The sequence below is a fragment of the Melanerpes formicivorus genome, unplaced genomic scaffold, assembly GCF_026170545.1.
Source record: "Melanerpes formicivorus ecotype bairdi unplaced genomic scaffold, bMelFor1.0.p_v2 SCAF_23, whole genome shotgun sequence".
In the NCBI taxonomy this organism is placed as follows: Eukaryota; Metazoa; Chordata; class Aves; order Piciformes; family Picidae; genus Melanerpes; species Melanerpes formicivorus.
Genome location: NW_027142375.1, coordinates 2836734 through 2859959, shown reverse-complemented (window position 1 = coordinate 2859959; position 23226 = coordinate 2836734). Strand labels below are relative to the sequence as shown.

Sequence of the window (23226 nt, the reverse complement as noted above, 5' to 3'; positions counted from 1 at the left end):
ACTTCTGTGTTGTCAAGAGCTATACATTGATTACAGTCCTCCTGTAAACTACATTTCTCTTGTTTGAACACCACGCCGATTTCTCAGTACGGTGTAGCAAGAAGTAATAGATTAATCTCAACGTTTACAAACAACCTCAAGAATGCCACTGAATAGCTAAAGTTCAGAAAATTGTTATTTTTCCTTATGCTACAAGGTGACAGGCTAAGGTTTACCATTCATCTTGAGCCCATCTGCTTTAGGTCTTGTGTTGCATTAGCAGTAAACGTGCCTATGTAGCCCCTTTTGGTAAAGAATTCCTTTTTTGGGGGGTACTGTTTTAACTGCAGTCTAACCAAATTATTACAGACTCGAACTGTTAACATCTTACAATGTTTCTGACAATGATAACATACTAGAGGGTTTCTTTTCTGAGACTGGTCTCTCTCAGGAATAAGAGGATTAACAAAAAAGAGAGAAAAAAAAATAAAGGGGGGGGGGGGAGAGAGAGTAAAAGAAAACATGAAAAAAAAAAGCCTCCAACAAGAAAATCCTTCTCAATTTTGGCAACTCCGAAGTACTCTAAGCCACTGAGGTTCTTTGCTACAAAAAGTATCTAGTCATCATGAGTCAGAATCGCACTACATCATGTACAGTGAATAAAAGTAAGAGATTGCAGTTTAGTTAATATACTGACTACAAGCAAAACACCAAACTGGTCATTTTCCCCTGGCCTGAGAATACCCACCCATCGGCACCCTTTCACCGCTTACTCATCTTGTAAAAAGCTTTATGTTACAAAGAAAAATTACATGCACATAAAACACCTAATTTACTCATTTAAACTCCATGCCCAAGGCTAAAGTTCACTGAAACCTCAGTTTGGAATAGTGATGAGCAACAACGAGCATGGCCTGCCCAGCGAGAGGGTTACAGGGAAGAACTATCATCCCCACCGGTTCCAGGCCAAGAGTTTCCCTGGGTTTCACATTTAGGCATCTTTCACCACTACAAGTTTTCATCACAGGCATCGAGAGAAGAGCACAATTTCAAAGCAGTTTCCCAGAGCCAGCGTGCACGTACGGGCACACCGCGCAATTTCTGAATGGGAGTCGGTGCGGTATCTCCTTTTGTCGCGATGTAACGCCGCCAGTATTATATTATTTCTTCCTCTCCTCCTGAATCAGCCCCCTCCCCATGCCTTTCCCCTCCTCTTCCCTCCCTCCCCCATAAAAACCCATAATCACATTTGAGAGAGGCTCCGCACTTATCCGTTCCATATGGCTCTCACAATCCAGGCCAAGCTTTCCCTGTGACCTTTTAAAGAGACAAAGAAGCAAAGTACTTATCTAGAAACAGAAACACTGCAGTTTTCTGAGTGAAATTAGCAAAACCGACCCGAAACTCACCACTTCAAAACTTGACAGCATATAAATAACAAAAACAAAGGAGGTTTCCTTTGCAGCCCGAGCTCTTGAAGAGGAAGAAGTTCAAGACTGATGTTTTCTAGGTCCCCCCCCCTTTTTGGAGGGGGGGAGGGAAGGGGGGGGGCAGCAGACCTGAGGACTACTTCCCCTAATATTCTCTTATTTTCTTTTTTTTCTTTCCTTTCTTTTTTTTTTTTTTTTTTTTTTTTTTTGCTTGTTGCTATTTTCCTCTAGGCTGGGAGGGGCAAAAATAGATAGCGAGAAACAGAGTAGCCATGAGCAAAAACGGCAATGGACAAAAAAATACAGATTAAATCTCTTTCGAGAGAGCCAGTTTTCGAGGTTTAGCAACAGACGAACGAGCTGAAGATCAAATTATCAGACAAGTGCAACTCTCAAACCGAGGAATTGATAATAATAATAAAAATAAAGTAGCAGGTTTAAATCGAGGTGGAGGGTGACTGGAGTCTAGCTATCCTTTCAAAAATAAAATCAATGCGTAGAGAAGCAAGTGCAAAAGGGGGGTCTTTAAAAAAAATAATTAAAAAGGAAAATGGGGAAAAAAAAAAAGCAAGCCGCTTTTCTATCCAGTGCGAAGAGGAGAAAGTCTACTTCTAGGTTGTCACTTACACTATTATTCTCCAATAGGCACCCAGAGGAGCAGCACACACAGAAGGAGCCCGCTCCCCTCCCCCTCCGCAAAAATACACACCGTAACAGCCCCCAAACTTTCTGCGGAAACCTCAGCCCCAGAGATCGCTACTGGAGACTGGGGGGAGGGCGAGGGGGGGGGAGGGGAATTTAAAAAAAAAGAAAAAAATAAACAAGTGTAGAGAAAATTGCAGGAAAAGGCACGAAAATCCCACTTTAAATCTCGCCTTTGAGGTCCGAGAGGGAAGGAAAAAAAAAAAGGCAGAGAGGACCTGTCTCCTCTCATTTACCGGGGGCTGTTGTGTGAGTGAGGAGGGGGGGGGGGGAGAGAAGGAGAGAGAGGAGGTAAGAGAGAAAAAGAACAGAGGAAGGAAACACACACAACAAGGCACACCACCACTACAAAAAGTGACGAGATTTCACTCCCTCCGAGTCCAAAGCCGGCAGAAATTATAATTAAAAAACAAAACCAAAAACAAAAACAACCCTCTACTAAAAAAAGAAGGGGAAAAAAAATAAAGGGCAAACAAAACAAACGCACAACAAAAACCTGTTCCTGCTTCTGGAAAGGACAAAAAAAAAAAAAAAAATCAGAGAAAAAAAGAAAAAAGAAAAAAATAAATCTGGGAACTCCGAGAAGAGTTACTCGAAAGAAGGGGTAAAAAAAAAATACAAAATAAAAAGGCTGCAACCCCCCCAACAACAGCAAAAACCAAGCCAGCAATAAAAAAAAACAACAACAACAACAACAAAAAAAAAAGCCACCAACCCAACAATAATAATTGAGGGGAAAAAAATAATAAGGATAGGCTCGGGGAGGGGGGGGATGGGGTTGTCTCTTTTTTTTTCCCCTAATTCTGGCTTTCCCTGGCTGGCTGGGTACGGTTGTTATTTAGGCCGGTTTGGTGGTTGTTGCTGAATGTTACATGGATGTGTGTGTATGTATGTGTGTGTGTATCCCCGGACGAGCTGCCTTCCTCTGCTCTCTCTCTTCCCCCCCCCCTCCTCCTCTCTCTCTCTCTCCCCCTCTCTCTCTCTGTTTCTGTCCCCATTAAATTATTAGTTGACTCATCACTACTCCTCCTCCTCCTGCTGCTGCCGCCGCCGTCCCCTGCTCAGAGCCTCCTCTCCGCTACCGCTCGCTGCCGCTGCTGCCGCTGCCGCTGCTTCTTCTTCCTCCTCCTCATTTTAATACAAAATAACACCGAGGCCACCGGCTTTTTTTTTTTTTTTTTTTTTTTTTTTTTTTACAGCCCGAGACGGGAGGAGGACGCAGCCTCCCTGCTGCTGCCCGGAGCCCTTCCCCGTCGGCCCCGGATCATCCGACGCGTCCTGGGAGAGAGAGAGAAAGTGGCAGAGGAGGATGAGGAGGAGGTGGCGAAGGAGAAAGGCGTGGGGGAGGGGAGAGCCAACGTGGGGAGGGGGGGTGTGGGTGAGAAGAAGAGAGGTGGCAAAGAGGGACAGCAGCGGGAGGGGGCGCAGGGCCGGGCTGGGGGAAGGGGGGGGGGGGAGAGCTGCCGCCGCCGGTAGGTGAACGGGGGGGGGGCCGGGGGAAGAGGGCGTGCGGCTTCCGGGCGCGCACGAATTTGCAGGCAGCTGGGTGCGGGTGAGGCGGCCCTGCCTGCGCCGCGCACAATGCCCGCCGCGCCGCGCGCCGCCCCGCGCAGCCACCGCCGGCCGCGCGCTCCCTGCGCGCGCACCCGGCAGATGGGGACCCGCGGCTGCGGGGGCGAGCCGGCGACGGGGTCGGAGAGCGGGGGAGAGAGAAGCAGCGGAGGACGAGGAGGAGGAGGAGGAGGAGGGGCGGGGGTGAAGGTTGAACAATATCCTGCCGGCGCTGTCGACTGCGCCGCGGCAGCGCAGCCCCCGCCCCTCTGCGCGGAGCCTGCGCGGGCCGCGCCGGGCAGGTGCACAACGACGGCGGCAGCGGCAGCGCTCTGCAGGGCTTCCGCGCCGCTGGGGAGAGCGGGGGTGGCCGGGACCCCCGCAGGTTAGGCGGCCCCAGGGAGCCAGCCGGCCACGTGGGGAGAAAGAAGTTACTCCTCTTAGCAACAGAGGGTGAAGGGAAAGCACCCGGCACGTTTTCCACAGGCAGTGGAGGCGGGTGGAACGGCCCCGTTCGGCGGAGGGCGTCCGCCGAGGCAGCTCGCCGACAGCTTTCGCTAGGGTGAAGCAATGGGCGCCGGAGCGAGCCAGATCAACCAGCAGCACACCCCGAGTACCAGCAATGCATCGCGCCGTGCTCGCAAGGGGGGAGTGCTACAGCCCCACTGCGATGCGGGACAGTAAAAAAATTAAATGGACCGAAAGCCACCCGTAAAAGGTGGAAACTCCAAAGTGGTAACTACTGACAAAATAACTGCGAGATAGGCAGAACTTTCTCCCATCATGCACTTGAAAAAAAGTAACCCGACTAGACAAACTTGAAAGCAACAAGTTTGTACAAGCTACGAGATAAGAGAAAAATTACACTTCTTTATTGATAAAATGCACGGTGTTTGAATATACTACATCTAAAAAGAAAGTTACATCATCGGCAAAGAGAACGTGAATTACTGTGCAGGAAGACATACAGACAAAATGTTCAGGGTAGTAACTTTGAAAGAAAACAAACCAATAAACTCCCCCATACCGAACTACACGTACAAACTTGAAGCAACAGTGAAAGGAGGCAAGTGGGGGAGGCTAAATACCAGTTCTGTGATACACAAAATAAGCATGGCCTCTGAACAAAGGGAAGGCGAATCAATAAATCTAGGAAGAGCACAAATTATCACTGCATGTATATTACTGTGAAAAGAAGAAGAATGCAACAAGATTAGGTAAAGAAAGAAGCTGACATTTACCAAAATAAGCACAAACAGCATACAGGTCAGGCAGGAAGTAGAAAATGGTAATAGGGTGAAATACATGAAATATTTATCACAAAATAGATTATAATCTCAGAAGCAAAGAAATGCAAGGCTGGAAAAATGAATACACTGTTACATAATAGAATTATTCAAAGCAGAGCAAGTGGAGGTGGCATACATAGGAAACATGAAAAGCTGTACCTATGTTGCATGTCCCGAGAAAGGTTACTAAGATTGTTACCAAGAGTGCTGAAAAGGAGAAAAACCAAGAAGGATGTTTCACAATGAAAAGCGAGGGGAAATGTAGATGACATCTTTCAAAAGGTGTGATAAAGGGATAACTATCTGAGGTTGTTTATTTAGAAACCAATCTTTTTTTCCAACAAGGGAGCATATTATTCAGTCCCTACAAAAATAAAGAAATACAAAGAAAAAATGTTTCTCAGTACGTTTGGATACCTGGAGGAAAACCAGTGCTAACCGGTTGAATTCAAACTTTTGGGGTACAGTGGAACATATCCCCATTGTATCCTTTTTCATCCTTTTCCCGAAAGCCTGATACAGTAAACTTCAGCAATAACCAAGACCACTAAAGAAGAACATCATGAAAGACAAGAGATTTTTCAGCTGGCAGCATGCTGCCAGCAGTATGATGGAGGAAAAGCGCACCGAGGATAATTTGAGCGATGCAGAGCTGATTAGAATAGAGCAGATATTTACAAATATGATTTGAAACAAGATTTGGGACTAAAACACCACCTCCTACAGATGATTGCCAGATAGGACAGTAAGGAATAAAGACAAAAACCTTAACAAACAAACCCCAAAAATCAACAATGAAAAAAAAATATATTTTCTAAAATAAGTTTTTGCTTTGGTGTTCACAAACCATTCCCTCAATGGTCACACACACACACACACACAAAAAAAAAGCCCCAAAACCCCACAACATGAAATGTTCAGATTACAACAAAGTGATTAATCTAAAAAAAAGCAGAGGCAGTGAATTAAAGGAGCAGCAAGATAACAATCTGATAATACAGGAGCACAGAAGACATAATAATGATATTATTATGCACACTATCCAAACACTGACAAACAAATATTCTGTTAATTATATAATCATGCATATGCTTCCTATGCTTGAGATAAATGATTACGGAAAATAACTCTTCTTGAGACTGCATATGTGTATTAAACCTTACAAAATCCCTATAACATGGATTAATCTAATTCACCTACATCACTTATGCCTGATAAAGTATTTACTCCAGACATGGAAAGCTGAATGTGGAACCCTTGCTTTGACTAGAAAGCACAGATTACTGAAAGCTGCTGTGTCTTGATGCATAGAAGGCAATCAGATACCTCTTATCAATACAAAACTACTTGGAATGAATTCAGAATACAGATATCTGATTTTCATTTGACCTATTCCAATTTGCACTTCGCTGTTCCAACTTTGATATAAAAATGTTCCACTAGAATAAAGATATTTATAATAAAAACATATATAAAGAACTGAAGATGAATAGATATTGTCATGGATACATATGCAGGCAATCATTTAAACATGCTGCAATAGTAACATAACATTTTTCATAGCTTCTAGTCAAGTTACAGCAGACAAATACATGCTTAATAAAGCTTATTAATCTGTAGTAAAGTTGCTGCATTGTGTTTATGATCTACAAATGCATTTTGCACTACATTTTGTTGAAACAAGACAAATACTTAGGAAGTTGGACAGCGTTCTTTCAACCCCACAGTGAAATTTACTCTTGAGCAGCAGTCTCAGTAGCTGCAAAACAAAATGAATTCTCCAGTGTGGCACGCTGCCTTGGTACCTCCTAAGGTCTCTATTCCAATCTTTTCTTGTTCAAAATAAATTAGGAAATACGGGCCCAAATCTTGAGGCTTGGCTCTTGTGCAACATAAACAGAAATTAACTGGCAGCAGAGCAAACCCGGCATGGCTCTGTATTCTCTTTTATCAGATTTCTTTGGGGAGATCAGGGTGATTGGGTTTTATACATACATGCTTCCGAAAACTCTGTGGCCATTTGGGTAACTTGTAAGCATCAGCCTGTTCTGAGGTGATGCTGAGCTGTGCAGCAGCAGCAAGACTGCCGGCAAAGGCAGTCTGGTCGGGGATTTACAGCTAGTGGTAACTGCTGGACAGAAAGGTAATGAAAATACCAATCCATGGCTTTCCAAAGGTAAACATCTGTGGCCAAATGGTGGATGGATTCCTGGTGGCCTTGTGCCTACTTCCTTGCATTGGTTAGATATAAGTGTGGGTTAAAGAAAAGGATGCACTTTACTGTTCTTTCCACATCTATCTGTGCAATCCTTGGAACAGCCACCACTGCATTGCGGACACAGTCCTGTGGCACTTGGCCCTGCAAGTTTTGCACTCTGGACTGAAAAATCTGCTCAGACTGACTTCCCCTCCATTTTGCCCTGAACAACAATTGTTTGCCTGGCACCGCTCAGACACTTCAGCCAACCTGACTGCAGCAACCTCAATTTACATACAACCCAAGGATCGGATGCGCACCGATGTGAATCACGGCAATCTGTGAAATCCCCCACACTGAACTCAAAAGTTACATACCAACCTAGATATTTTTTTCTTTTTTTTGTGACTGCAACCTGCCCCAGCCTGGATAGGATGCCTGTCAAAAAGCAGAAGTGCTATGAAATGAAATTCATAGCACTGAAAGGCATCACACACAAGCTGTCGTCCCCTCTCACATTTTGCATGAGCAATTTCTGCTCGTTTGTGTTCCCTCAGACATGATGTCCTGAAACAGTTACGTAAAATGAATATTTAACTTACAATAGTCAGCTGTATTGAACTGTACTTAATTGCTTATTACATGAAGTAAATTATCCTTAACATATTCGTCAGAGGTGAAAAACCTACATATATGGCTACATGTAGTGCATTCATTAGTTTACAGACCCGAAATCCCTTGGAAAGTATCAGATATCTACACAGTGTCCCATGGTGTAGCATTTTCTAGTTGGATGTCTCAGCTAGCTTGCAGATATGTAAAATCATATACAAACAGACATCTCCCTATTGATTGCCTCTGTGACGAGGCTCGTTTACTCCTGCAAACATTTTCTGCAGTAGAGCTCAATCATGGACTCTTTTTTTCTTAAAAAAAAAGAAAGAAAGAAAAAAAAAAAAAAAAAAAAAAAAAAAAGAAACCAAACAGAGTTGATTAAAAGAATGCAAAATGTGGTTTTGGATAAAGCAAGTTATTTATCTTCAAGCTACCGAACCCTTGTGCCTAAGTCCCTTTCATAGCTATATGTATTTTGACTAAGATGCTTGTACAACCGAAGTAAATTTCCTGGTGTGACCCCAACAGTCATTTCAGCTTGCCCCTTGGCGCCAAATTAGTCACAGAGAGGCAAAATGCAGGAAGAAAATTATGGAGTAAAACCCAACAAAACCAGTTGGCATAATGAAGTGACCACTATCAGCACCAGAGGCTTTCACCTCTGGCTGCCGTGCGAGAAATCCCAGCCGACTGTAGTAAGACAGGTGCCCATTTTTCCATAAAAGACCACAGCAATCACCATTAGTGGATTAATTACATAAATCTTCCTCTTTAGTTTCACAGTCATTGCTGTGTGGATGCATTCACTTCCTAAGAGTATCATCACTGCAACTTCCACAAACATTTACATGTTATTTAATATAAGCCAGTATTTTTTATGACTATGGATTTCAGAACCATTTCAAATAACAAGCTTCAACTTCAAAAAAAACCCCAACTTTTTGTGGATCACATCCCTCTTCCATCCCTAACAGTATACTAGATCCTTGATGAATCATACTTGTAATTGCCATGTGGCAGCTAAAGCCCCAACTACTTCCATAAAAAAAGAAAGGAAGAAAAAAAAAGCCCTAGAACTTGATATAATATGTAATGCAGTTAGGCAGCTGGAAAAAAAAAGAGAAAAGATGGCATCTTAGGATCAGCCAAGCTACATATGCCATCTGAGTTTGTTCAGCAGATCACCAATTTCACAGCTTATTTACTTGCTTGTTAAAAGCAAAGTTACCAAGTTATGTCCAAAGTGCTCTGCAATGTTTTTGCCTGATAACACTTTCCTTCCCCTTTCTGAATTCTGCCATCACCTCCAACCACTTTTCTAGTCCAAAGAGGGGGGGGGGGGAGAAATAAAGAAAAAAAAAAATAAAAGAGCTGCTTTTAGGAATACAGAAGTTTGATCCAATAGTACTGGGGGAGAATCAATTTTGCACAGCTGAAGCAAAGCTCTGTATTATGGTAGAAAACAGTCTGAGCCATTGCGGTTAGCACTACAGAGGATTATTCAAGCATCATTAGCTGAAGTTTAGATCCTCATGCTGTTGGGCTCAAACCATAGTGACCTGTTACATAGGAATGTTTCAATGGGATAACAATGTTTTTGTGATAGTATGAAGAAAATCTACTGATAAAAAATGAACACATGGAAAGGTTTAAGTGTAAGGAAATGGTTAGAACTGATTGATGACTTGAACTATGTCAAACTTTCATAGTGAAACCCAAAACCACATGAAATGTCCTGTTTCCAGTTTCATTAACTCAGAACTCTGCCCAATTCTGGCAGACCTTTTCTAAGGTTCAAAACCTTTTAAGTAAAACTCTGAATCTAAATATGGCCACACTTGATAGGAGCCAGTGTTCACTGTACATAAAATGCATGCAAAATGTGTGGTTTTGGTGTAAAACAAATTGAAAGTCGGTGGTTTTGTCCGAATTCACTTTTTCTTCAAGAGCTGTTCCCATCTCAAACTCAGATATGTTCCACAATAACAAAGACTAGACGAATGAGTTTTTCAAGGTTCTTTTCAGGAGGAATTAGCTGTTAATATTCACAGTTCTTTTAAGGAACAAGATACCTGTTAATATAATATTGAGGTGCTAACACCATGAAAGGTTTAACATATTCAGTGTCACTAAGATAAAGGTCGTTTATGCATGTGTCTGAGTATGCTTCGTTTAAATTCAAGCAACATAATGTTACTCCAAGTACCCTGTAAATGATCAAAATACTCATCCTGATGTAGAAAAGGCGGGAAAAAAGAGAGAAGAAATTATCAAGAAGAACAATAAATATTCAAGTATTTCATGTATGTATTTACTAAACCAACTACCTTTGTAGATTTTCTGCTAAGTGGCTACAACAGCAACAAACTCAGACGGACAGCTGCAGCTGGAAACCCACTTCAATACGATACTTTTAGGGCAAAGTGAGGTTAATATTTATGATATTGCATTTATACTCATCAAGCAGTAGAAAGAAAATGACTGAGTAAGAGTCTAAAAATTAGTTTCTGCATTAAATGTAAAAAAATTTGGGGGGAAAGTTTAAATTTTATGTTGACATAAGAATAGCTGAGTAAGAAGAAACTGAGCCACACACACGAAATTCTGCAACAGAGCTTGAGTTGTGATAGAAGTAATGTGAACACTAATGCTTGTCACAGTGTCCTTATTAATTTCCTTAGGATCTCTTCAATATAATTTGTTTCTGGTGGCTTATAGTACAAACTCCTTCCTGTATTAGATTCTTTTTTCCTTCACAGATGTTGGTAGGACGCTCACGAGAAAGTTTGAAGCATTCTACGCATGACAAAGATGCGGTGCATCCTCTCAACAAGTTCTTCTTTTATAGGCATACAGATGGAAAAATCGCTCTGCACCACATCCGAAAATGTGTGCTTCAAAGGTGGGTGGAGCCAGGTGAAGAAATGATCCAAATAATTGCAGTCACAGGAAAAGTAATGTCCGAATCAGCTTACCCCAGTGTTTCCGAAACGCCTGACGCCTTCCAATACAAGAACCCCTTGATACACCGCCACAAAACCTCTGCCATCTCACATCTCAGCCCGTGCTTAAAGGCCTTTTAACTCCTTTTATGTAAAAAAGGGAAAGCAAGCATATTTGGCTCTTATTTTTCTTAATACCAACTAGCTGTTGCTGTGGGCGTGTTAAAAAAATAAGAAGGGCTATCATTTTTTTTCCTCTTTTTTTTGTTTTTTTTTTGTTGCTTCTGCCTGTGAAATTTATTTTTCCACGCACAAAAGATTATGTCTGGTCCATATTGAACTTTTTAATAATAATAATAAAAAAAGGCAAAAAGCAGTACAGCAATCTGCTTCAGCGTTGACTGATGGAAAGAAATATAATTAAAGCTTTGGAGGGAACGCCTATAGAAGTCTCACAATCACAAGAATGTGCATATATGCATGTATGAATACATATGCACAGCCACTGTCTACCCTGTTGCTTTCATGTTGCAACGCTAGAGGCCATGAGCAGTTGAAGGCAAAATGACATGGCGTAGTTTTTTGTTGTTTGGTTGGGTTTTTTGTGGGTTTTTGTTGTTTTTTTAGAAGATAAAATGCTGGCTTTATCACAGGCCAATTTAGCCCCAGAAAATGAAAGCGGTATAGAAATTACAGCAGACAAACAAATTAAAAATAGTAAGTTAGAAACAGGTGAACATGAGTTTACGCCACACCAACAAAACCAAAGAGAAACAAGCAACAAGAGGGAAAAAAAAAGCCCTCAAACACACACACACACACACACAAAAAAAGGCAAAAACACAAAGATGCATGAAAAGCAGTATGCTGTTAGATGTTTATCTATACATAAGAGACAGGTGTCACAAAAACAAAACAAAAAAAATCACGAAGCTAAAGAGAAACTTTAACTCACCAGTTTCCATCTGTTATATCCGAATTCATGCATAATTGATTATCCATGACTGGTAAGTTCTTTTTTTTTCACTAGCCTAACACAGTTTTCTAAACATTATGTGTTAAATCACCACCAAAGTAAAGGGTGTTTGAGAAACCGTAAGGGCAGAATAAAAAATTTTTAATGAAAAATAACATGTCAGTTAATAATAGAGCTGACCTATGTTTAAGAGAGAAATTTTAATCATGTGCATATTAAATATTAATAACCTATTCTGTTATTGTTATAATAAGGTTAAGTAAGCTTCTCCATGCTTAAGGAAAGAGAAAAAGTAGGAATATGTAACAGGGAAAAAAGCACTGAGAAGCAGAGACATAAGGAAAATGTGTCAACAATAAACAAGAGGAAATGAGAAAGAAGGAAAAGATGAAGGTGGAAACTAATCCCTATGTGTCATTATGACTGCCAGAGTACTGGCAAAGAAGCAGCATCCTTTTATTTCAATTTTAATCATTTCTGAATTTTAATACCCTGCTCCTTTTGTAATTCTCCTGGCATTCCCTATATGCATCCATCCCAGCCAAAACACCAGTGTAAATTAAATGGCACACAACCACACCACTGATGTAGTTCTCCCAGTAGAACCAATTGAGTGACCAAAAAGCAGAGAAGGTATGACTACTTTGTGTCCCCGTAGACTACTGGCCAATTAAGTGACTTAATGTTCTTCAATTCCTTTAATTTTCAAAAGAAGGGCAGTGGTTAGGTAACCCAGCAATACAGGGCCATTAAAAAAAAATAAAGCAAGCCAGTAGTAATACAATAATCAGTGACCATCAGGGCCTGGAAAAATGAGTTTGCTCTCACTGGCACTAAGGAGCATCACATGATTATTTAATTACAGCTCTAATTTTTGTCTCGTGGATAGCAACATATCAACAATTAATAGGGCAAATAGAGGAGACTGCATTTTTAAAGAGACAGAACCTATACGGAATACTGCTTGGAAGTGCAACTTACCAGGCAGCATAATGCCTCTGAAGGCAGACCTGTCATCATGTCACACATAAAATTCTACTGGTTCAATTTTCTTGCATGGCATCTGTAAATGTTTGTGGGTTTTTTTTTTCCTGGAATGTTTATAAAATAATAACTATGAGTATCCTATTATAAGTGGCAATGCAGGAGTCAGTTTCTCATAGGACATGCAGTCCAAATAAAGAAAGCAGTGGAATCACAAGTTGCAAATACAAAGATGCTATTCTAAAATTATTACATCCTTTATCTTCAAAAGAATATAATGAAGTTCTTCAGGAATGGCTGAAAGGATTATAATGTTCAGTTAGTCAAGTGAAGAAAAACAGGAAGAAAGTCAATAAAGTACAGCCAATGGGGCAGAGATTAATTTTACCAGGAGATTTTCTTACAAAGCGTACTGGAACTAGGGGCTCAGCACCAATGTTGTACCATTCCTGCACAATGCTGCTAGTTAAGAAGTGAAAAACAACTTCCAAAAGAGGACATGCATCTGATCGATTGGAAAGCTCTGCTCTGGAATGGTTGGATGCCGTTCCCACTGTGCCTCATGCCGGCAATGACCGCAGTGCAAAGCACAGGGAGCTGTGGGAAGTTCAGTACATGGAGGAGGACTTTTCACAAGCTGTGCCACTATAGGAATGCGAAATGTATCAAAAGAAAACCTCTAATTGTATGCACCTGATCCTTCTTGCAAATGTGCTCACTCTTCCACAGCAATGTGCGGACTAACTTAGGAATCCCATAAATTTACATGATCCAGAACATGTTTCAGACTCTATTCAATATCTTACATGGGAAAGGCAAGCTCCACATTTCACAGGATCACAGGATCAAAGGATGTTAGGGTTGGAAGGGACCTCCGGAGATCATCCGCTCCCCTGCCAGAGCAGGACCATGGAATCTAGAGCAGGTCACACATAAATGTATCCAGGTTTCCTCTAAACATTAATCTGTACGTGTGAGAAATCTACCAAATGACTCTTGCTAGTTATTTTTTTTAAACCTTCCTCCTCAATGTTCAACTTAAACACGCTTTTTCCTTTAGTATCCTAAAACCTATCCTGTGAACAAGCAAAGAAACACCGACTTTGGGCTCTTGCATAGAAAACGAACCCAAACCAACCTGCAAAACAAACAGCTCAAGCATTATTGCAAAAAGAAGTGTAACTGCACAAGAAATGCTATTGCAATAATTGCCCTGTTACTCCAGAAAACGGTGTAAAATTAAGTTGTTTCCATTGAAGGCATGAACATTCTGGACTGGAGCCCTTAATCTATAATCTTGAAAGGAAAGCTGGCAAGCAAAAGCTTGTATGCAAACGTATGCATCATTCTTTTTATGCACTGGTTACTTATACAGATAACATGTCTCACAAAGGCATGTAATTAAATGTCTACTGCAGAAATAACACTAAAAAGTATACAGTATTATTATATTGTAATGAATCCACAGAAGCTAAAACTGTCTGTTTTTAAGATGCCTCTAATTATTCTTGAGATTCTCAGATTAAGGAAGCCCACCTACAATAAAAAGTGTTAATGATTTTAGTGCTTTTTTTTAATACACCTGTCCACAAAAAAAATATTAATCTAATCTTTGATTATAACCATTTTAAAACTCACTCTGCAATTTCCCTCCGCTTTGTTTTTCGCCTTTGGTCCTTCTGTGAGTTTGCATACGTGCACCAGACTCTCTCTCTCCCTCCCCTCCTCTCTTTCTGTCTTTTATTGTATTAAAATTTGGGATACAGGATGTGTATGATATTTAGAGTTTTTCTCCTGTTCACTGAAAATGGTTTAAATTATCTGGCTGTTACAAACTGACACACATTCTAAGTACAGTTCCTGAAAAACAAACACCTTTGTTGTACCTTTTCATGTGGGTCTGAGTTCAGAGAAGCAATTACTGTGCTGTACAATATTTTCCACTCTAGGACTGATTTACAAATGCAAAAAAATAATCCTTCAGTGCTCTATGAAACAGATCTATTACTAATATATATATAGGCTAAAATAGAATTTATTACTAATAAGCTATTATATTAGTAATTTTATAGCTGAGTAAATAAACTAGGGGCAGATTAAGGCTGCATTTACGGAGGGACTGTGAGTTGGCAGCTTTCTTTTCTTCCATATGAAGCTGCGAGTGCTGAGCATTTTCAAAATTGGGGTTTATGGCATTAAGGATTGCAAACATGGCCAAGATCACACATCTTTGTCAGGGCACAAACCAGAACCAGGACTCCAGACACCAGAAAAGATTACGAGACAATATGATCCAAGCGCATCACTACTTCTTCTAGTGAGCAGCAAGTGGAACAAAACACAAATGATTGCTTCTGGCCAAATAAATCCTGTCAGAGCAGGATCCTGGGAAGATGAGATGCACTCGAGGTTTAAAGCACCTCCCTCATTTCCTCAGGTCATATCATGTCATAATCTGCCAAGGGAAAGAGATGGAGCAGACAGTCGCTGAGAGTTATGCAAGGCCAACACAGCTGATAGATGTGGCCCATCCTGATGTTCTGCACCCAGGTGCAGCTCGGATAACTGAGGTCCATCTGCAGTTGAGCAAACTCTCCTGCCTATCTTACCTGTAGTTCACAACAGAAGAGCACGAGGTGGCAAGAGCTAACTCTCATGAACCCACACGTGTGGAGATGTTTTCCCAAGGAAGCTTTCCAACAGCTCAGAAAGAGAAGAGCTAGCCTACGCTCCAGTGAAAGGAAACCACCTTATAGCTCGTCCGAATCCCAGCATACACAAATACACAAAGTCTCACCGGAAAGTTGATGTCAAAAAAGACTGCTGGGTATTGGTATATCCAAATTAATAGCTAAAAGGTGACCTTGGCATGAGTACTAAGTGTTAGCCTGTCCCTCAGCCCATCAACACCCAACACCAGTCCCTCGCAAGAACTGAGAATACAGAGGTCTACCAACCTCATCAGGGATAGACCTGTGTGTATGGAAGGAAAGTCAGGCCCTGCAAGTTTAAAAGCAGATATTTACAATTCAGAGAGTGCCTGAGCTAGGCTACTACACTTTTCTGTACTATCACTATGCCATTCCTACTACACTGCACCAGATTCCATAGATTACGAGTAGTTCACAGCTGTTAACAGAGCACAAGGACTAGAGCAGAAGATATGAACAAGACCAGTACTGGCAAGTCTCTTGAAAATTAACCTCTATCACGATTTATACCTATTGAGAACAATACAGAACAGAAACCATTAGAAAGATGACATTTGCAAGGTGACAGATCAGGTATCAATTAAGTGTCAGTGACAACTGTGGTAAACTTAGACACCACAGGATGGCAAATGTTTGAAAACACGTTTTTGAAGGGAACTTTACAGTACACAGTTTTTGAAGTAACAGTTACAAGTTGTGGCCTGAGCTGTTAAGAATTCATGACACCGCTCACCTGGGAACTGGGGTGCAAGCTAACTTAATATTAAATGTAATAAATTCAGAAAAAAAAGGACCTCTCAGGTAGTGGTTATTAATGGAATCTTCTGAGGGGGGATTTAAGGAAGTTTTCTGCAAACTGTGTGTTATTCTGACGGCAGTTATCTTCAGTCAAAATGCCAGCTACTTGGATGCCTTTGCCCAAGATTAAAAGTACCATCACTAAGGCTTTTCTGTTAGGGGCTTTATAAAGTTGCAGAATTTCAGTATAGCGAGCAATAAAGACTGTAAGTTACTCTTTAACCATCAAACTGTTTGACTTTTCTTCTTTTTTTTCCCCCTTTTTTTTTTTTTTTTTTAGAAACAGTAGCAACTTTGTGACAACTAAAGTTTAAAAAATGCACTTGATTGCATAGTGACAGATTTGCAGAACATTTTTCATCACACACACATATGTGCTTTCAGTTATTAATAAAATGCTTCTGCCCTTAATCTGCCATTGCCTGAATATACAATTTCGGTGACTTGGATAGACAAATACTGTTAAGGAATTCTGTTTTCCCTGTTTGAGATGCAATTCAAATACACCAAGTAAAACTGGGGGCTATGTCTTTAAAACTGGCTTCTGCGTGCCACAGAAAGGAATACTGAATCACTTTTCTATTAAGTTCCTCTTGGAGTGGAATGATACAAAACTTTCTTTTCTTCCTCATCCCTCCTCCCCCCCCCCCCAACTTGCATTTTTTCCCCCCCTCATTTTAAACAAGGAAGAGCCATCTGCCTTGGATAACATCACAGGTAGATATTAAAATGGAGACAGCCATTATTTAGTGGCGACAGGAATATAAATACATGCACTAACCTATAAACTGGTGTTTACTTCAGGAAAGTAAGTCATATTTTTCCTCTGATTGCCGTGCTGTCAGTTTAATGCAGCGTAAATAAACAGTAGGTGCATGATAGCTTTAAGTAGAAAGTGTTCATTCCACAAGAGGAGCAGATTACTGGAGCCTGATGCCTATAATGGCAAAAGCAGAACTTCCATTTTACCTGAAAATATAGCCTCGTGTGCTAAGAGACTTGTGGCTTTTCTATTAAATTAATTTGTCAGAATTCTATGAAAAATATTATGTACTCAAAGAACTTTACCAAAAACATTCATTTCTGCAGCCCTCAACTTGAACCATTTGAAAAAAAAAACAAAACAACAAAAGCCAATCACTCCTCTGTAATTTCATCATCCCATCGTTCTAAATGAAAGCTTTATATAATCAGCCTAATATAACAGCAAATAAAATGATACATGGAATTGCCTATACTTTGAGTTATTTTGTTCTTATAAATATATTCCCTGACTGAAAGTAAAAAAAATTCCCTTCTGGAAAAAGCAATGATTTCTGAGAAGGCTGCATATACACTCTACATCTATTAACATAAATTATAAGAAAGTAAAATGTTCCAGATGTGTTTAAACTGTTGTAGAAGGAAAGTTTGTGGCTTCATTGGATATATATTAAGTATATCTAGAGAGAGCAATGGCAACTCTATACAAGAAGGCAATAAAATGATTCAGTAGCATCTACATTAAAACAGTACAGTTCCTACAAATATGACTAAAACATTTCAAAGCCATATTCCCTCCGGATTTAATTCAGAAACCTGCTTTATTTTTTTTCTATATATCACAAACTATTTTATTAATGATGCCCTTGATTATTTTTTTCCCTCACAAATGCAGCTGGAAACCGTAAGAAGGACTTCAAATTTACCTGACAATGCTTAGATTAAAAAATAGGTGACAATAAAAAAAGTGACAATACCTCCAAAAACTGTGTAGTTGATACAATTAAAAGAGTTGGGGGGGTAGGTTTTTTTTCTCCAGGAATGCCAGGCTTCAGCTGTTTGTCTTCTGAATGGCAGTTGCACACATTTAAAGCTCTCGCTATCCCAGACCTGACATGTGGGATGAGTTAGTGCTCATTCAGGACTTTGCTACTCAGAAGAGGTCTCCGTGCTGCTTTCAGCAGTAGATGTGCCCGTGCTGCCGGCAGGACTGGACAGGGCTGCAGGCAGGGCTGTAGGCAGGGCTGGCACTGCCTGCCCTGGCTTGGGAAGCACAGCAGCAGAGGGAAGATGCTCATCAGCTGACCTGCTGGGCCTAATGTGCGAACCAAAAAGGTGTCCTGCCCGTGTACGCGCTCAGGCTACGGGGGCAGACCCTCTCTGCTTCTCATTCTGCCAAAGCACTATGTCCCATTAGCGAGTTACAGAGCAACTCTGCCTGCCTTAGAGTGCTTTCTCGGGAGTATGCAGCAGCAGGTTAGGATTGTTGGGCATCACTAAAATAACAGGAGAGGAGAATCTGTGAGGTACTTTCCTATTTAAAGTGTCAAGAACAAAGAATATAAAAAGGAAGCGGCCAGTTTTTCCAAGTACGCTAACAAAAAGCATTCCATTTAAATGTTTCTGTGGGGTTTTTTCTGTCGTTCCAGTGAACTCTTTTGTGTACAAAGAACTTATTTATTACATATTTGAACTTGTGGGGAAAAAAAAAAAGGAAGGAATGCACTGATTCCTGAAATAACTCTACAGTCTTTTTGGAGACTTCACTCTTCTATGCTCTTGTTCGACTCAGAACAGTTTTATTCCAGGGATGGAGGAATTCCTTGGAGTCAGTTGTTTCTCTTCCACTAGCTGTTTGTATTCTACAGTGGGCATACATAGCATACTAACCAGTCATTTTAATTTCTCTTCTGTTGCCTTATTATGTGCGTGTGCTATCTGTTGAGACGCATGCTTACACACGAACATGTTGCATTTTCTGCCTGCTCATTTTGTGGACCTACTGTATGTTATTACACATTCCTGTGCCAACCATTGCTTTGACCTGAAAAGCAAGGTAATGTCAGCAACAATCTCAAATAAAAAATGGATTAAAAAAATGAGTGCACGTATAAATGAATTAAAAGAGTTGATAGGAACACTGGACTGAAAAGAGTCCTCTCAGATTGTACAAATAGTGCTGCAGAGTCATTAGAAGACACAAACTGCAGAGAACATCCTGCATTCGCGTCTTTACACTCCTGCTTACTCTCTCAAGTTGTTTCTGAATAGTGCGCCTGATTTGACACATTTCTATCTGGTGATTGTGTTAAATGCTTGAAGAGATAGTGAAATATCCAAGCATTCCTTGTGCTAACTACAGCTGAAATTTTACACTTATTGTAACCTTTTCTAACAATGTGAGAAAAACAGAGTAAATATATTAAATTTGTTTCACAACAGATGCTTAGGTTGTTAATATTTAAGATGCCTATTCGTGCTATTCCTGTCTGCACATTTGTCAAAAATGTAAGCTTGAATGCTAATGTTTGCCAGCAGACTACAGCAGACAAATATACGAATGCACTGGACCAAAATAACGTAAAGTAGAAATAAGGAACTGCTGCTAACTCCCACCCGAGCAGCATGGACCAGAATGAAAGGGCACTGCCGGATCATACGCCCTGGAGTCTCTGCATCTGAATTTGTGAATTATTGTCACAGAAGCGCTGCGCTCAGTTGGACTGGCTAAAGCCAGCGGAGAGCCTTCGTCCGTTTAAACTCATTACAGCTTAGGAGCTGGTGCAAAGTATTTCACCAAACTTGCATTTTAGCGAAGTTTCTCTCGCAGTCAGAGAAGCCTGGAGACTGGCAGAGGAGAACTCCGGACCGGGCAGGTGCCTGTCAGGAGCGCTCCCCGGCCAGCGAGCGGTGACGGCCACAAAAGGACGCCAATCTGAGCAAAACCTCGGGGAGTGGGTTTGGAGACGGAGCGGAAAAATCAAATATAAGATCCTGGAGCCGAGAGGCGAGTTCCTGGCACTGCTCCCCGTGACAGCGGCGGCGCCGGGTCGTGCCGCGGGCGGGTGAAGGGGGGCCGTGCCACACGCCGCCGCCGCTCCGCCGCCCGCGCAACTCCCGCGCCCGGCGGAAGCACCACCCCACGACCCCCTCCTCCTCGTGCCCCCCACGCCCGCTACGACCCGCCGCCGCGCCCCGCGCCGTCGAGAGAGTGCCGCCGCCCCGTCGCCCAGCGCCTGCCGCTGCCGGGAGGTGCGCGGGGCCAGGGAAGAACTTTGTCAAACTTTTAGGTGGTTTGTTGCTTTTTTCTTTCTTTTTTTTTTTCCCTCTGCCCCCTCACCCCCAGCATCTTTCATTGCCCCCGTGTCGGTGGCGGGAGAGGCGGCGGCAGGCAGGGAACGGAGCGGCGCCCGAGTCGCGGTGGCAGGTGTGAGTCCGTGCCGGCCCGGAGGCTCCGGCGGCTGCAGTGCCAAGCGGACCCCCTCCACCCCGCGCCTCCCCCGCCCGCCCTCCTTCCCTCCCTCCCGAGTCGGCACCGCCGGCCTCTGTAAATTACCACGGTGGGTGCCCCCAGCACGGTCCCGTCCCCCCCGTCCCCGAGGAGCTACGCCGAAGGAGCGGGAGCGACTCACTCATGGGAGCGCGGCGGGCGAGGCCGGCGACACCTCCGGCTTCCGAGGCGCCGGCGAAGTTAATTGCACTGAAGTTCAAGTTGTCTTTTCACCCATCAGGAGTGGGCGTTTAAAGGAAGGAGAGCGAGGAGGAGGAGGAGGGGGAAGGGGAGGGGGGAGAGTCTCTCTGGCTTGTCGCTCGCTCTCGCACACACGCATGCACACACACACACACACGCGCGCACACACACGCACGCACCCGCCCGCCCGCCCGCCTGATCGACTCCGCTTCCGAGCTGCCTCAGCAAGGAGGAGCCCGGACGGAAAACACCAGGGCAGCAAGGTACCGGCGTAGGGCAGCTCTGCCTCTGTGTGTGTGTGTGTGTCTGCGTGTGTCTGTGTGTCTGCGCGCCCCAGTCCCCCCCCGCTCTCGCTGCCTCGTACGGCCCCTTCGGGCGGGGAGGTGCGCGCTGCCCCCGGGGACAGGCGGCGATGCCGTCGGGGCAGCGCGGCGGCAGGAGGCCGCCTGCGGACGGGGGTCTCCGCGCCTGCTGCCTCCTGCCTGCGCGGCGGTCGCAGGCTGCGGGGATTGGGGGGCGGGAGGAGCAGCGAGAATCGGCTGGAGCGCGGCGGCTGCGTGAGTGTGTAAGTGTGCGTGTGCAAGTGAGTCTGTGAGCGTGTGCGTGTGTGCGCTTGTGCGTGTGTGCGCGGCGTCTCCTCGCCTCAGCCCGCTCCCGGCCCCGCGTGGCGGTGGGGCTGGTTTGGTGGCAGTGCCGGGGGGAGGGCGTCCCTGCAACTCCCCCTGCCCTGCGAGAGGGGCCAGCACACCTCCTGCGCCCCCGCCTTTCATTCCTAATGCACTGCGCCCCCTCCCCGCATCCCCGCTTTCCCTTTCCCCCCCCATCCTTCCCTCGCACATTTATTTCCACTTTATTCACCTGCCCTCGCTGCCCCTGCTCCCCGCACCCCCGCGGCGGCCCCTCTCAGCCATTAAGGCTGCTGAGGCTGCTCCGCAACCGTGGCGGCGACCTCCGTAAGACGGCGGTGCCCGAGGTGGGGGCAGGTATTCCTGGGGGCGCGGCCCGCCGGGAGAGGAGCCAGGCCCCACCGCACATCACCCCCGGTTCCCTCGCCTGGTGTTTCACCTGGCACCACGTGCTCCTCAGCAACTCAATTCTGAGAATTGTCTTTATTCGTGTAACTTCTCCATGGGGAGGGACTTCAGCTCTCTTTTGTTTTTTTAAGACCTTCTTTCCCACCTTTGCTGATGCAGGATTTGGAAGTGGAGATCCAGGAGAGTGAACCTAGCAATGAGTGAAGGTTTCCCTTGAAGCAGAGTCTGTTTGTTATCCCCTAGGAGGCTGAGAAGAGAGGGGACCCTGGATGTCAGCCCAGTTTCTGGGTTTTATTTGTCTTGACTTTGAGGCAGATGGCCTTTTTCAGCCCTGGGAGTTGACAGGTACAGTTCCTCTAGACACCTTTGCACGTCTTGGAAACAAGACCAGGACCATGAAGTTGATGTGGCAGCGCTTTTCCTTGTTAACCACTGGTATGCCCTTCTATTAATTGCTATTAGAAAGTGCAATCTTGTAGCACAGTTATTGAATAATCATTAATTTGCAGAGGCCACGTAAGCTCAAAGGTTAATAAAAGGAATAACAATAATACTGACCTTGCCAGTGGGAAGAGCATTTTTGTCATGGTTATTAGAAGGCACCCCTATTTATACTGTGTACAATGCTATAAATGTGGACCAAATACGCTGAGTACCAGATCACTGCAGCAGCACCAGAAATTAATTTACCCTATTATCTCCATGTTATCAGACCTCTGAGTTTTTTTATCCCTCTAAAATGTATCATCCACTACTCTCATTTTGAATAGAAATGTTAAGTCTTTAATCAATTCTGACATTTCCACGGGAAAATAACGTTGAGCTCTCTTATAGGGATAACATTTTATTTGCTTGCAGCTGATACGTTGCAGTGCTCTGGACCTATTCATTTCTCAGAGACAACTTAGGTTCTTACAGTCTTTAGGTGCCAAGGGGCAATAAATAGAAAGCCCGTACACAGTTGGCCATTCTCACTTTCATAGGTCCTACTGGCCACTCCCTGGAGCTGCCCCCTGACATAGCTCCTCAGGCTGAATGACTGACTTAACTGGCATCTTTCTATTGTCACAGACCCATCTCCTTTAATTTGTATCACACACTGCTGACTGAGACTGGTCAGAAAGTCCTAGTGATAATCATGTTTCATGTCTCCAAAATCTAATAATCAAGTTACTTGTTCTTATAAATTGCACCTGAGCTGTTTGGGTTGGTTGCGTTATCCCCACTTTAAAGGCAGGGAAACTGAAACAGGAAAATTTAACACATTTGCCTGAGGCCACACATGGATTTAAGAGCAGAGCCAGAACTGGATTTGAATTTAGATCAAGCTCCCTCCTGAAGATCCTCAAATGCACTATGGAAAATGCTTCTTTAAAAAAAGAAATGCACTGTGAACGTTCTTTGGGGTTTTTTTCATCAATTTTGTATATTAGTCAAAATACACTTTTTTTTTTTTTTTCATTTTAGATTACATTTCCTTTTCTAAGCTTTTTAAAAAGTAAAATGATACCTTTGAATTGCATAAGGCAGTTTACTTTGGAAACAAGAAACATTGAATATGAGAT

The 23226-nt window shown here is 43.2% G+C and overlaps 1 protein-coding gene across 6 annotated transcripts in view; it reads right to left on the bottom strand.

Moving 5' to 3' along the window:
* The window catches only part of SATB1 (SATB homeobox 1), a 101711-nt gene extending 80987 nt beyond the window's left edge, over nt 1-20724 (bottom strand). For 4 of the 6 annotated variants that reach the window (XM_068152322.1, XM_068152327.1, XM_068152328.1 and 1 more), the window contains exon 1: nt 1389-3312. The gene's annotated coding sequence lies outside the window, so the exon portion shown is untranslated. Of the gene's footprint in view, nt 1-1226; nt 1297-1388; nt 3313-20568 lie in introns of those variants that run through there. The other 2 variants (XM_068152326.1, XM_068152323.1) reach the window with 2 other exon arrangements.
* Between the last annotated feature and the right edge of the window lie 2502 nt (nt 20725-23226).